At 34.4% G+C, this 17,414-nt stretch overlaps 1 long non-coding RNA gene across 1 annotated transcript in view; it reads right to left on the reverse strand.

The window, feature by feature from the left end:
• The window catches only part of LOC141380488 (uncharacterized), a 49,212-nt gene that overhangs the window by 29,793 nt on the left and 2,005 nt on the right, over positions 1-17,414 (reverse strand). The gene's annotated exons all lie outside the window — the stretch shown is intronic.

A 17,414-nucleotide genomic window follows, 5' to 3' on the forward strand; every position in this document is an offset into this window, starting at 1 on the left:
TTGCTGTGAGGCGACAGCGCTACCTACTGCACCACTGCCTCGCTCCATATGGGACATTTTAAAAGTAATTCCCGCATGTCTATCTTCATATTAACATCAACTTCAAAATAAACAGTATTTGATCTTAAAAAAACTGGGGTAAGTGTTATTTTGTGGGTGTTCGTGTGGGTTTGAAAACAGGGAAGTGTTGGTCCCTGGCAGTGTGCTTGTTCTGTCTCTGCCAAAACTCACAGGCATTTCATGGTCAGCATTCCACCACTGCAGGCCAGCCAATCGTGAGCTCATTGTGCACTAGGCAGGGTTGTCATAACACTAACTCTGCTTAACAGGAAAGCACACAGGAGAGGGGTCAGCCACTGGAAAACTAATAGACAAATGTAGTACTCCTCAGCTTCGCCATTGATGTTCGCTGACTATACAGCAGTATCGCACCAAACAGATGGGAAGGTAATGCAGAGTCTGTTGACAATTTTCTCCTACGCCTCGATTTGCCAATTTGGATGCGAGATCTAAGACTATGTAACCTCATAAAATCAAATCTAACGGCAGATGTTTTTTTCTTTCCCTCAAATTCTTTCCGTGCTGTGCATCCCTGCTACAGTCTTAAAGACAATGGAGTGTTATCAAAGCACACTTGAGGCTAAAACTGACACAGCAGACACAAAACAGCCATTACAATTACATGATTACTAATTCACATTCTTCCCTACATGTTGTGGCTGAAACAAAGAAGAAAATTCTAGAAAATAATAAACAACGTACGTTCTGGGGCTGGGGGAATAATCACTGAAAATATTGTATAACGCAAATGGCAAAAACTGACGAATGAGTCTTGGCATGTCTCTCTGCAATGATGGACACTGTTGAGAGTGGGATCAGGACATGAAAACTGTGTCATGGAGCGCATGTGTGTTGGAGAAGTCAGCTCAAATCTCAGGGGGTGAGTTCAGAGCAAGGTTAGCCAAATAGTAGATAAATCTGAGTAGGCTGTTGGACAGACAGCTCACCCTGTGATGAACCCTTTGCCCAGAGAAAAGAACAGTGAGCTTCATGTGACCCAGCACAGGTGGAGAAGAAGTACAAGTGGGTACTAAGGGTATCGATAAGGCATGTGGTAACCGTGACGATGTTGAATGTATATGTTGTAACGTTCACATGAATGTGAATGAGATCATATTTGAGCCATATTTGTTGTGTTACTTCATATTGTAATTGCTTAAACCCATATGTTTCTCATAATGGCACTTTATGGGCTGTGAATGAATGCTAAGCTTTAGAATTGACATTATTCCTAGAAATTTTCAGTGATCGACTCATCTAAGCAGCTCACACATGTGGACTGTGTGGCCTGGGCACATCCATCTTTAACTAATTAGTGTGTCACTCCTAAGGCAGAGACCCTTGATCTGAAGTCATATTGTCCATCAAGAAGACTGATGTAGACAAACATTACATCAAAATATGCCGGCTTCTTTTAAACTATACACAGTAGTGGATGAAAAAAAGTATGTGAAGCGAGTAGCAAAGTATGTCCGTACACATAAAATGTTAGAAAATAATAAATAAAAAAAACAGCAAAGCATTCTTAAGTGCAAATAAATCAATTCACTATCGCATAAGGTCATGATGGGAAAGGATTTGTGAAAGGTAAAAAAAGCAATAAAAAGGTCACATGATAATTGTGACATGATAGACGCAGAAGGCTGTGCTTATTTCATTCATACTACACATTACTTTCTGCCTGACCTTACCAGTATTATGCTTTAGAATTTTTCTCAGGTTAAGCCGTTAATGTAATCACTGCTTTAAACACACACACACACACACACACACGCACACACACGCACACACACGCACGCACGCACGCACGCACGCACACGCTCACACGCACACACACACACACACATACTTGTTTTTGTGCATTGTGGGGGTCACCTGTCACGGTGGTTACGTAATGGGGACCGCCCTTTCTGATGATGTTAGAGACATAAAAAAAATAGTTTGCCACACAAAAACACAAACTATTTCATAAAATCACTTCAGATTTTGGATATTCCGCAAATTTTTTTTTAGACCTGACACAGTGGTCACTTGTGGGGACATTTCAGGTTTTGTGTAGAAGTGGGGTCCGCCACATACACAACCGATTTTTAGACAAAGTGGGGACCAATTCTAAACACACTTTACTGGTTTTGAGACAAAGTAAGGACCAGTTCCAGATACACATCACCAGTATTGAGTCAAAGTAGGGACCAGGTCTACACACACACTACCGGTATTGAGTCAAAGTAAGGACCAGATCTACACACACATTACTGGTATTGAGTCAAAGTAAGGACCAGATCTACACACACATTACCGGTATTGAGTCAAAGTAAGGACCAGGTCTACACACACATTACCGGTATTGAGTCAAAGTAAGGACCAGATCTACACACACATTACTGGTATTGAGTCAAAGTAAGGACCAGATCTACACACACATTACTGGTATTGAGTCAAAGTAAGGACCAGGTCTACACACACATTACCGGTATTGAGTCAAAGTAAGGACCAGGTCTACACACACATTACCGGTATTGAGTCAAAGTAAGGACCAGGTCTACACACACATTACCGGTATTGAGTCAAAGTAAGGACCAGGTCTACACACACATTACCGTTTTTTAGTCAAAGTAAGGACCAGGTCTACACACACATTACCGGTTTTTAGGCAACGTGGGGATCAGATCAGCACCCTTACTAATATTAAATTTTAAACCTCAATCAAGTAATTTGACAGTAAACTGCTTTAGAATTTTAATTTGAAGAGCAGGTCAGTTTATAAAATATGTAATTTGAATACAGAAGGAACCTCAAGATCCAATCAGGAAATGGTCCAGAATAGATTTAATAAATGTTATATTTATTATAAATAATTTCCATAAAACCTTTAAACACAAAAAAACAGTAAACACAAAATCCATGAAACTCTCTTGCATGTCTAAAAGCAGTTCTCATTGGGTATAACAAGCTTCCACATAACTCTTCCATGTCTGCATACACATTTAGTTAAGTGCAATAGCAAACAATATTAAACGGTTAGTTCCCCCCAAAATGAAGATTCTGTTATTAATTCCTCTCCTTCATATTGTTTCAATCCCTTGCTGTCTATGGAGGATGAGGAGTTCTTGCACTTCATCTAAGTTATCTTCCTTTGAGTCTGAAGATGAATGAAGGTCTCAGGGGGTTAGAGTGAGATGAGGGCAAGTAATTAATAATATAATGTACATTTTTGGGTAAACTCTTAAAACCCACCAGTATGTTCTATTTCTGTTTCTGTCGTATTGTAACTATTTGAAAAAAAAAACATTAAAAATATTTAAAAATATATTTATAAAGAACTGAACCCCACAAATGCACAGAGACCTTCATCATATAACCAAGCCACCAAAACTCCAAATAGACATCATTTGTTAAGCATTAACTCTACATTAATAGTAAGCAGTTTATAAACACAGCTAGATGCTCTATTGTTGACTTATAAGCATGTGTAATGTGCTCAATTTTTGTGTTTTCATACTTTGTTTATAATTCATTTTTCATAACTAAATGAAGTATTGCATTATTTACAAACTGTCTAAGAATAATTGGTGTTTTTTTAAGATCATTAAGAATGAGTAAATAAATGATTAAAAAAACTATATAAATGAACATTTATACATTTACTATTCAGGCATATAATGAGGGCTAAAAAAAAGAAAAAAAAGAAAATCCAATCGGTTTACTCTAAGCAGAATTTATATTTTTATCGGTTCTGTTCTTGCGTTCCTTAATAGACAAAATATTCCGAAAAAAGTTTTCTAGAAAAAAAAAACAAAAAAACTTTATTTAATTGCAAAGTATTGCAGGGCTCTAGAGTGCTCTGTTTTTTAATGGTGCAACTAAAAAATCTATACGAGGGGTAAGATTAAATGAATTTTCAATAAGTATCATTAAAGATATATTTATAATATGAACTTGCTTTTGGTTATTGATTGACACGCTGTTTAAAGGTGCTACACACAGCCCCACTCCTTGGTATCGAGCGCAGGCCCGGCGCTACATTTAGATGTTGTATAATATGAAATAGCAATAAAAATTATGAAAATTGTTATGAAATAGTTTTTCAGTTATGTAGCCTAATAAAAATATTTAGTACACTGCACAGTGCAATTATTATTTAAATTTATTATATCCATTATTATTAATATTAGTAAAATTGACAAAACACAGAACTCTTTTGAACGTTTGCTTTCATTTTGACATGCTAAAGCGCACTTTTACAGTTTTGTAAAGAAACATCCCATTATGCAGCAGCAGACAAGTTAGGACACTTAAAAATGCCTTTTGCGTTCAAAGATGAATGGCCTGTGACGTCAAGTTTACATTGTTATAAATTAAATAGATATAGCTTAGTGTGTAAGTGAATTTGCTGCAGATCCACCTCTCACATGTGCTACAGGTAGGGTAAATGATAATCTTTTTAAAAAATTTACTTTAGGCTATACTGCTATTTGCCCATGCAAAATTAAACACCAGAAAATATATCGTAGGCCTATATTAAGAGCTAAATTACAGTTAGCATCATAATTAGTTCAATTATGTGCTGTAGGCTATTGATTGACCAACACCCCCTGTATTTAGTGTACCCACTGCAGGTCTACAGTTCTGATGTGTATTTTGAATTACTTGTTTTAAATGACAGTAAGACATGCTATATTTAGTTTTTATTGTAAAATATACATTATAATCCAGTTCAAAGTAAAATAATATTTATTAATGGCCTATTGGCAGCGTATAGCCGTTAAGCTTATAGTCTAAGCATGTCATTTTATTATTATTAACATAAATTACAAACTAGCATCCTTATGATTTTATTTCGTTTCTGTATATTTTTATCAAACGAAAAATGCAATGAGTTATACTTTGGTTTTAATTTTATTAGAAATTTAATAGCCGTTTAGGCAACACTACTTCTACATGTCATTGGCTCTGATTGCGTTTTTTACAGATAACCTATTTACAAAGATTTTTATTAAACAAGTGCACTACCACAAGATATTTTTGTAGGTGTAAAAATCTAAAAAGTATCATTATCATATTCTTGCCTTATTCATCTTTAATATAAATATTAAATTTAACACATTCATTGATTAAACTAGGGATGCTAACGATTACTCGATTGATTTATTGTCGGTAACCCTTTAAAACCGATAGACCTTATCGATGACCGATTAAGCATGGGCATTTAATAAGTTATGCTTTGCTCTTTGAGATGCGTCCACGATTTCACACATTACATAATCAAGTGTGCGCAGTTTAGGCTACGTTACCCTTTTTTAGACAGTCGTGCACTCTCTTGACTTTGCATATTGGTTATGCACATATTGGTCATACCTATTATGCTCAGATCTCGTTTATCCGCTGGTGCTGCCATTAATCCGCTGGTCAAGTAATCAAAAAGTAGGCTACATGACGTTTAATTATGGGCAGGTTATTAAGACCAAACATTGGTTGTGCAAACTTTATTACGTTCTCTAAAATTTTAAAGTGTTTTAAGCTACATTATTTTTTTATAGACTGGCATAGGCCTAAATACGCATCACGGCCAGACATTTATAGTTTATATAAAAACGAGCGTCACCGTCGCATTTGTTCACATGCTTTAAATTAATGCTTTTTGTCTCCCAAATTCATATAATAAAGAGAATGATAAAATAACATTATTAACCGTTTAACTGTAAACGTTTCTGTTCAGAACGATTAAAGTTGATCTTTTTTTTTCGGTTTTCGTTTCTGTTCCTAAAAAATGTCATTTGATTCTGTTTTTCGTTTCCGTTCCTTGAACCGGTTTGGAGCCCTGCATATAATACGTTTTTCTGCATGTTAAATAATGCTTTATTAACTCAACTTCATGCAGTTTTGAGATCTAATCTAAAGTGAGGAATATTGATGCTTTATAAATCCCTTATAAATGACAATTAAAGGCTCAGAATCATTCATTTATTTTCATTTTGGTTTTCTCTCTTTATTAATCCGGGGTCGCAACAGCGGATTGAACCACCAACTTATCCAGCACGTTTTTATGCAGCAGATGCCCTTCCAGCTGAAACCCATCCCTGGGACACATCCTTACACATACACACTCATTCACGCTCATTTACTACGGACTATTTTAGGCTACCCAATTCACCTGTACCGCATGTAGGAGGACCTGGAGGAAACCCACACTAACACAGGGAGAACATGCAAACTTTACACAGAAATTCCAACTGACCCAGCCAGGGCTCGAACCAGCGACCTTCTTGCTGTGAGATGACAGCACTACCTACTGTGCCACTGCGTTGCTAGGCTCAGTATCAAATAAACAATAAGTATTTGCAATCGTACCTAAACAAATACAATTACTGTAAATTTTAAACATTGCTGAATAACAGGAGTGTCGAAATACAACATCATTTGATAAAACAACAATATAATAATTTAACAATACATTACGTGTAAAGCAATTTTATATTTAGACAAGATTGCAATGATTTACTTTTCATTTGATACAGTTTCATTTGAGCATCTTGTAATAAGTAAAAATGAATAGTCATTTTTTTCCTCTATATAATGTAACTGAGCCTTAAATTGTCATCTATAATGGATTTATAAAGCATGAATAGCCCTCGCTTTAGGTTAGATCACAAAACTGCATGAAGTTGAGTTCATAAAGCATTTATTAACATACTAAACAACTTATTATATGCCTGAATAATAAGAATTATCAATGTTATTTTGAATAGTTTATTAATCATTTACTTGCACATTCTGAATTATCTAAAGAAAAAAAACACCAACTACTTTTAAATATCTGGTTTGTTAATGATGTATTTTTCATTACTAAATTAAGTATTGCATTATTTACCAAGTATGAAAACAATCATTAAGCACATTATAATTGTGCTTATAAGTCAATAATATTTGTAATTTATATTTATAAATATAATTTATAAACTGCTTACTAATGTCTATTAATGTAGCGTTAATGCTTAACAAACGTTCAACTAACTATTTGCTAATGTTTCATAAATAATTAATTGTGTGCAGTTATTATAGTGTTACCCAACATTTATATATCTTTATTAATCAGGCATATAGTAATGGTTACTCTGTCTGTTAATAAATGCTTTATGAACTCAACTTCATGCAGTTTTGTGAGCTAATCTAAAGTGAGGACTATTAATGCTTTATAAATCCCTTATAAATGACAATTAAAATCTCAGCTATATTCTAAACAGAAAAAATAAATAAATTAAAAGGGGGAGTGATTGGCGCGGTAGGTAGTGCTGTCGCCTCACAGCAAGAAGGTCGCTGGGTCACTGGTCTGAACCTCGGCTCAGTTGGCATTTCTGTGAGAAGTTTGCATGTTCTCCCTGCATTCGTGTGGGTTTCCTCCGGGTGCAAAGGCACAGTCCAAAGACATGCTACAGGTGAATTGGGAAGGCTAAATTGTCCGTAGTGTATGAGTGTGACAGGCCCATATGACAGGCTGGCCGGAAGGTGTAAAAAAGTCGTTATCATATGGACAAGTCTAAAACTGAAGGACTTGTTCCAAAAAGAGCCGACCCCGCAATCATACAGGACTAAGGCCAAAGAAGATATATATATATATATTTTTTTTTCATTAATTTCAAGATACACAAATGAAACTATCTAATGAAAAATAAATCTTTGCAATCTTATCAAAATATAAAATTACTGTACAGTGCAAACATCACAGAAACACAGAAATGAATATTGTCATATTGTTAATTATGTTGTTTTGAAATGATGTTGTATTTTTATTTTCCAATGTTTAAACTTTACAGAATTTTTTTAATAAGATTGCAAAGATTTATTGTTCATTAGATACTGAGCCCTAAATTGTCATTTATAAGGGATTTATCAACTATAAACAGTCCTTAGGTCACAAAACTGCATGAAGTTGTGTTATTATAGCATTTACTAACACACATGGTTACAATTACTGCCTGAATATAACATGTATAAATGTTCATTTGAATAGTTTATTAATCATTTATTAACTCATTCTGAATTATCTTAAAAACCACCAACTACTCTTATATACAAATAGTTTGTAAATAATGCAATACATAATGTAGTAATGAAAAATGAATCAGTAACAAAGCATGAAAATACAATTTAGTCAAGTCAAGAATACAGCGTTTGAAGCTGTATTTATAAACTGCTTCCTAAAGTCTATTACTGTAGAGTTAGTGCTAAACTAATGATGTATAGTGTGCAGTTACTATGAAAGTGTTATTCAGAGCCGAGATTCAGTTTTTAATATAAAAATCCAAAGCTGACCAATCTCTGGTTTTTAGAGCCAATGGTTCAGCTTTCACCACAGCATGTACTTCCTGTTTGCTCCAGGATCTTCTCTTTATGGGACCTATGGGTGGTTAAAATATAAAAAAAGTAGTTTTAGTTGCATAAATGTTCAGTCATTTTTACAACATGTGCTGTTATGTTAGTTTAATTTTGTGATAGAAAATGCTAGAAAAATATGTCTTGCCTATTATTAAAAATACTTAAGATGGAGATGGATTAAAAAATACTTACTATTAAATTCAAAACTGGTTAATGTGGTTACACTTTATTCCATAGTCCAGTTTAGACATTCTTCTAACTATGCGTAACTCTGCAACTACGTTAATTATCTCACCGTAAAGTATTATGTATTAGAGTATTTGCATACTGTTAGAATGTTCAATAAGACTAACGCTCATCTGATTATCAGTAGAGCAGTGGTTCTCAAACTGTGGTACGTGTACCACCAGTGGTACGCGGGCTTCCTTCTAGTGGTACGCGGAGGAATGAAATATGTCATGTACATGCTACATATATTTTAAAATTTATCAAAAATTATGTATATAATATGCCATATACTGTATGACATATAGCCTATATTTCTGAGGTAATCTGCCACGTTTTTTTTATCTGAGCAGAGTTGTAGCCGCTTTACTGAGCCTACTACGCTACTGTATTTCAATACTGCTCATTTTTGGTGGTACTTGGAGAGACAATTTTTTTCTGAGGTGGTACTTGATGAAAAAAGTTTGAGAACCACTGCAGTAGAGTATTAGCAGACTGTTAGCTCAAGTTTAGCTCAAAACACTACACTGTAACACATATCTGTTCATTACCAGTTCCTGTATTTTGTGATTTACAAGTGTTTTTTTTTTTTTGGTGGTGAATTGCATTATGGGATGTTGATCTCTGCTCTGTGCACTTTTGATGTTGAAAATTCAACTCTACAGTTTAACAAAGTGACTTTTACTGACATTTTAGTAGTTTGAAATAATATAATGTATAAGAAATAATATATAGAGATAAATAAGTCTTTAGAATAACAGAAAATGTACAACAACAACCCAAACAAAAAGTCACTTTTTTTACTTTTTAAGATTAAAAGTTGTTGGAAGAAAGATCAAGATCCCATAATGCAATTCAAAAGCTGAAACAAACAGATTTCATAAAAACAAATTATGAAAAACTGCTAATTTAATTATTATTACTTATTTTTATTAATTTTAGAGTGTAGAGTATTAGCTGACAGTTAAGGTTACCTCAATAAAACCAACTCTCATTGGTCTCAGTAAATAGTACAGCAGACTGTTAGGTTACGCTCAAAATTAGTACAATATGACTAACTCTTATATAAATTTAGTAGAGCATTAGCAGTGTTGATTCTAACAGACAGTCTAATGGCTGTTAGTTGACAAGTAGTTGCAGTTACTTGTAGTTAGTAGTAGTAGTAGTAAAGTAAATTATCAAAATAAAGTGTAACCAGATATGCAATTAGTATATTTTTCCAAAGTATTTAGCAATATTGTTTAACTAACATGAAATGAGACATCAAGTGCGACTGTACTGAAATCATCATGGAAGTAATGTGCTTCTGTCCTGTTTTACCCTACATGTTATGTAAATGAGCTTGTGCATTTGGACTTGTACAATAACACAAGTCAGTCACAAATTAACTTAAATGATCATACCTCTCTTTTTTGTGAATGCTGGGTCTGCTTCACTATCTTCACAGACACTGTACCATGGTGATGATACTTGAGGGGACTCTGAAAGTAAAAATCAAGTCTGAGAGTTGACTTCTCTGCAGAAAGCTTACCAAAATATTTATTTGATTTTGTGTTGTTCTTTTTAATGGGTAAAATCGTGTGATGTTAGCTTAAATATAGTTTTCAAACATAGCACATACATATCATGATAAAAATAAACATTCTGAAAAAGGAAAAATTCTGATCAGAAAAATAATTAATATTTTTACCTTTTAGATTGGACTTCACCTCCTCCAAAATCAAGATCCACTGTAACTTTCTCTGAATGTAAAAACCCACACAAAAATACATCATTTAAAACAATATGGTATATGTTTGCAAATACAAATGTGTATATAACATCCAGAAAATCTTGCACTGTATTACATGTTTGTGTGTAAACCCACGATTTGATCAAGATTCCACCCTTTAAAATCTGCCGAGCGTCTGTTTTCAAGTCCCAGAAAAACTGAGTTGTGGGAACAGAGCAGTTCTCTTCTGCAGTCATACAGTCATAACTCACACATACATATGAAGAGTTTGGTTGCAAAATGCGATAAACGGCTTTTTTGACATTTGGATTTTATTATTGGAAATCACTGTTCAGATGTACCTTAATCTATGTGTGAATTGCTGCCATTAATAACATTTAAGAATGCACATTTAAAAAAAAAAAACGTATTTTTTTTTCACAAAACGCAATTTCCGTCAGACCAGTTACTTTACAAAGTGCGATATAACAGTTAGAGAATGTTCAGGATGCGGCGCGAGCTCAGCATCCCCTGGGAAGAGGGTCATCGCCGGTGAAGTGCTCAGAGTTTGCTCATTGATTTAGCGATAGAAGATGAAGTCTTCAACTTCACAAAGATTTATAAAAAGGCCACAAAAGTGGACCAGAATAAGATACTTCTGCGTCAACAATACACAAATGCAGCAGGGAACGAGTCTCCGCTGATGTCAAGAGAAGGCCTAGGAGCGCCTTTTTTCCTACTCCCCATCACAAGATACCTGTCTGCAAGGCGACATTTCTAAGTGTCCTTTATAAGTTTATTTTTTAAATAATTTCTTACATGTAGCTGAGTAGCCTATCTGAAGGTTTATTTATGCGGTTGCACCTATTGTTTATAATTAATTCTTGTTGTTGTTGATTTATTACAAAGGAACTTAAAGGGCACATGTTGTTATGGAGAAAACGGTTTAGCTTTTTCACAACCAAATAAATAAGCTATTATTATTATTACAGTGAAATAATTCATTAAATATGACATAGCGAGGCAAGTTTGTGTCACGGACTCAGTGACATCGCAGCTCCGCCCGCTCTAATCATACAGGTTTGGTTTTCTGCAGCGGTGTGGAAGGAGCCGCCCTCCACTCTTTCTGTACCAAGCTAAAGGTCATTTATCTAACTAACTTAATCTTACTTATCAAACAAAACATTGATTCACTAGCTTTTGGTAATGGTATTAATGTAGTATAATATAGCCTAAGGTGGATGTAGTGTTTTGCAAAAAAATAAAATAAAATAAAGTCATGTTATGTTGTGTACATTCTGGCCAAATCTAACTTAGAATCTTATTATTATTAATCAATCTTTGCATATATTATTCCATATATTTATGGTGTATAGTTTTTTTTTTAACCAATTTAAGATGTTTGACAATGTGGGTTGGATTAATATGTAGCATTTTGGCATGTTTTTTTACTTAATTATAGACATAAAATTAAATAAAAAATATCCTGGATTTGAAAATATTGTGTTCCTGGCCTTCACTGAGCTCAAGTTATAGTTTAATGTACAAAAATTGTGAATGAACTTGACTGTTAATGTCATGAAAAATAATGTCAAAATAACCAACATTTTTTTAAATGGATATATCTCGTTTTGCAATGAAACTCTTCATATACAGTTGAAGTCAGAATTATTAGCCCCCCTGAATTATTAGACCGCTTGTTTATTATTTCCCCAATTTCTGTTTAACGGAGAGACGATTTTTTTCAACACATTTCTAAACATAATAGTTTTAATAACTATTTCTAATAATCATTTCTAATAATGGACTTATTTTCTCTTTGCCATGACGACAGTAAATAATATTAGACTAGATATTCTTTAAGACACTTCTATACAGCTTAAAGTGAAATTTAAAGGCTTCACTAGGGTAATTAGGTTAACTAGGCAGGTTAGGGTAATTAGTCAAGTTATTGTATAATGATGGTTTGTTCTGTAGATTATCGAGAAAAAAATATAGCTTAAAGAGGCTAATAATTTTGTCCCTTAAATGGTGTTTAAAAAAATTTAAACTGTTTTTATTCTAGTCAAAATAAAACAAATAAGACTTTTTCCAGAAGAAAAAAATATTATCAGACATAGACAGTAGTACTCAAGGGTCCCGGTCCCCACTACGTCAGACCTTACTGTGTGTGTATTCAGGACTAAGTGTGTTTCACAGCTTCTCTAACATGCCTCTGGTCCCCACAATGTTACACTAGTGCATACGTTCATAAATTAGGACACACACACTCTGTTTCATTTCTATATTTTGATTAAGTTAAATAATTACAATTAAATGCACTACTACTACTACAACAACAACTACTACTACTACTACTAATAAAAATAATAACAACAACATTAAACACACCTCATCAGAGGGTTGTGGGTCACGTACTGGAGCAGAGCAGTTCTCTTCCTCTGTCATATGGTCATCCTTCAATATAAGCTGAATATAAAAAAAATTATATTAGTTAGACAGCAGTACTCAAGGGTTCCGGTCCCCACTATGTCAGACCATACTGTGTGTGTATTCAGGACTAAGTGTGTTTCACAGCTTCTCTAACATGCCTCTGGTCCCCACAATGTTACACTAGTGCATACATTCAAAAATTAGGACACACACACTCTATTTCATTTCTATATTTTGATTAAGTTAAATAATTACAATTAAATGCACTACTACTACTACAACAACAACTACTACTACTAATAATAATAACAACAACAATAATAAACACACCTCATCAGAGTTGTGGGTCACGTACTGGAGCAGAGCAGTTCTCTTCCTCTGTCATATGGTCATCCTTCAATAAAAGCTGAATAAAAAAAATAAAAAATATATATTAGTTAGACAGCAGTACTCAAGGGTCCCGGTCCCCACTATGTCAGACCGTACTGTGTGTGTATTCAGGACTAAGTGTGTTTCACAGCTTCTCTAACATGCCTCTGGTCCCCACAATGTTACACTAGTGCATACATTCAAAAATTAGGACACACACACTCTGTTTCATTTCTATATTTTGATTAAGTTAAATAATTACAATTAAATGCACCACTACTACAACAACAACTACTACTACTACAACAACTAGTAATAATAATAACAACAACAACAACAATATTAATAAACACACCTCATCAGAGTTGTGGGGAGCAGAGCTGTTCTCTCCTTCTGTCATATGGTCATACTTCAGCAAACCTGAATATAAAAAATATATATATTAGTTAGACAGCAGTACTCAAGGGTTCCGGTCCCCACTATGTCAGACCGTACTGTGTGTGTATTCAGGACTAAGTGTGTTTCCCAGCTTCTCTAACATGCCTCTGGTCCCCACAATGTTACACTAGTGCATGGGTTCACCAATTAGGACACACACTCTGTTTCATTTCTAGATTTTGATTAAGTTAAATAATTACAATTAAATGCACCACTACTACAACAACAACTACTACTACTACTACTACTAATAATAATAATAACAACAACATTAAACACACCTCATCAGAGATTTGTGGGTCACGTACTGGAGCAGAGCAGTTCTCTTCCTCTGTCATATGGTCAACTTTCAATATAAGCTGAAAAAAAAAAAATATATATATTACTTAGACAGCAGTACTCAAGGGTTCCGGTCCCCACTATGTCAGGCCTTACTGTGTGTGTATTCAGGACTAAGTGTGTTTCACAGCTTCTCTAACATGCCTCTGGTCCCCACAATGTTACACTAGTGTATACGTTCACCAATTAGGACACACACTCTGTTTCATTTCTAGATTTTGATTAAGTTAAATAATTACAATTAAATGCACTACTACTACAACAACAACTACTACTACTAATAATAATAATAATAATAATTATTATTATTATTAAATTTAAACCCACCTCATCAGAGGGTTGTGGGTCTCCTACTGGAGCAGAGCAGTTCTCTTCTTCTCGTCATTTGGTCATACTTCAATAAAAGCTAAATATAAAAAACAAAAAATAATAATTAGACAGTAGTACTCAGGGCTCCCGGTCCCCACTATGTCAGACCGTACTGTGTGTGTATTGAGGACTAAGTGTGTTTCACAGCTTCTCTAACATGCCTCTGGTCCCCACAATGTTACACTATTGCATATGTTCATAAATTAGGACACACACTAAGTTAAATAATTACAATTAAATGCATTACTACAGCAACAACATTCACTACTACTTCTAATAATAATAATAATAATAATAATAATACTAATAAACACACCTCATCAGAGAGTTGTCGAAGCAGTTCTCTTCTGCAGTCATATGGGCATCCTTCAATGAAAGCTATTTAAAAACAGCTTTGTTATATAAGTCATGTCATGACTATAAAGCTTTCATGACAGTCTTATGAACCCCCCTTTAAAGTAAAGCATTACCCAATTAATTTAACTTTTTTTTACCCATTAAGACAAGAAGAAGATATTAAGAGATTGATTTCATTATCTCTTATGAATGATGCAAACTCTTTATTTTTGAACAGATTTACCCTTAATCTATATTAACATTAAAAAACTCTTAGCTTTGCTGAATGTATTAAGGATTAATGTATTAAGTGATCAAAATGTCAAACCTTTCTCCAAGGCCAATCACATGCGCCATAGTCAAACGTTATTTCCTCTCCAAAGAAAGTATCCCTGATTGCAAAAAGGCACAAATGAGGTTTTCTCTGAACAACGATCTTATTGACAGTGCAGTTAGGGTGCAGATGGTCATCATTCACCAGCCGGCCGAGGGTCTCGTCCTCATGATCGGCATCAATGCTGCAAAACTAAGAGAAAAGAGCAAGCAACATTTTAATTATGCCCTCTCATAGCAATGAAAAGCTAACTATGGCATGAATACAAACACAATGAATATAATATATACATGTACATTTGAATGGGGAAAACACTTAACCACCTGTTCTTGTTTTACCATATAAAGTCAAACATAAAGACAGTATTTTTATTAATATCTCATCTATGCTTTGCTTCCACAAGCTCTATCATTTGTACTCAACCACAAAACTTCCTTTAATAAATGTGGACAACGCAAACTCTGACCTAAAAGATTTAATGAAACGTGTAGGGTTCAAAAACTACAAAAACCTCACATTAGCATCCTCTCTGTGTGTGAATTATAAATACAGTAAACCTTTTGAAGTGGATCAGAACCTTTCCTCAATGTTGTTCTAATACTATTGAACACCTGTTCTTCTTTCTTAGGACAGTTTTAAAGAACTTTTTTTCCACTTCAATTGTTTACAGGTCACACTTTACAATCAGGTTTTATTAGTTAATGTACTTACTAACATGACCTAGTAATGAACAATGCATGTACAGCATTTAATCAGGATTAATCATAGTTTAACATTTACTAATGCATTATTCAAATCTAAATTCATGCTTGTACCAGTAATAATGCATTGTGCGTGTTTAACTAGTAATGAACAACTTTATTTTCATTAACTAAAGTTAAACAACATGAACAAATACTGTAATAAAGTATTATTTATTGTTCATGTTAGTAAATGCATTAACCATCATTAACTAATTTAACCTTATTGTAAAAGGCTACCAGTTGACAGCAAATAAATAAATAAAACACACACAGTGAACATTTATGTACTTTTATATATGTTTTACACTAAGTTGGAGTTTATTATAATTATTTATCTAAAATAAAACGTTTCTACACGTCATAGAACAATAAATTAAGTATATTTCTAGGACCAGATGGCCCCACATTTTAATTATAACCTCTATATTACTACATTAACGTATAAATAGTATATAATAGTGTTATTTCAGGATTAACGTTAAATGTTTAAAGCAATTAACCATTTAAAAAGTATGATACAAGAACTATGAAAACATACCTTAGTAACCTTCTATATATTCGGTTTCCAGTGAATGGGTCTTGTCGGTGGAGCTGGTGATGTGTTTCTCCGCATCTTTTAATGGTTTTATCCTCCGTCGATCCATTTAGCCGCACGGTGATTGGTGACTGTCTGACCGCGGCTCATGCACTCCACCCCGGCCTCTGACTCACGTAGCACCGGGCAGTTAGCACGTTAGCACATTAGCGCGAGTAACTTTTACTCGTGTAAACAAGTTAAATTACATACCGAACTGTAGTTTGTGTCTTATCAGTGTTATATTAATACGTAATTTGAAACAACATCGATTAAAACACCCAGGAAATTCGTTAAAACATTTAATTAACTATACCTGATAACTGTCAAAATATGCAACATAAGTATTTGTCATAAAACCGATTTCATTACATTATGATGGTGAAAAACATTATAACTTACCCGAAAATTCGATTAATTTGATGATAGATCTTAATTAAGTTGATTAAAGTCGGATTCATTTATGAGATCTGCGCATGTGCAGTAGCCAGAGTGTGTAAGTGTGTGTCAGGGTGCAGTACCGCCATCCGACTACAGGACCGCTATAGAGCAGTGCGCCGACACACACTTACACACTCAATTCAGGTAAATGGTCAAGGTGGGGATCAGTGAAAAAAACTGCACTAGGCATATCAGCAACGCCCCCTGAGTCTTTTAAAGGCAAAACATAGTGGGGACCGGGCGATCGGTCCCCACTATGTTTTTGGTCCCCACTTTGTGAGTGTGCTATCATGCTGAGGTCCCCACCATGTAATAAAAACAAACACACACACACACACCACACACACACACACACACACACACACACACACACACACACACACACACACACACTTAAACACTCTTTTTTTGCTAGGCTGAATTTAGAGTAGGTTTTTCCAGACTGGTTTTAGCTGCCTGTCATTCCAACTGGCCTAGGCTAGTTTAAGAAATTTCTTTTTTCATTACATTAAGCTTACAATGTTCTAATGATTTGGTCAAGGGCATGAAATGGCCTGAGATATTTACTGTAAAGGCTCAATCAAACCAACAAAACCTAAGCAAAACAAACCACCTTGCTGCAAACAAAAACACGCCTTAACCCGGTCTAGACTCATTTGGATTGGA

The sequence above is a fragment of the Danio rerio genome, chromosome 23 (assembly GCF_049306965.1).
Source record: "Danio rerio strain Tuebingen ecotype United States chromosome 23, GRCz12tu, whole genome shotgun sequence".
Lineage (NCBI taxonomy): Eukaryota > Metazoa > Chordata > Actinopteri > Cypriniformes > Danionidae > Danio > Danio rerio.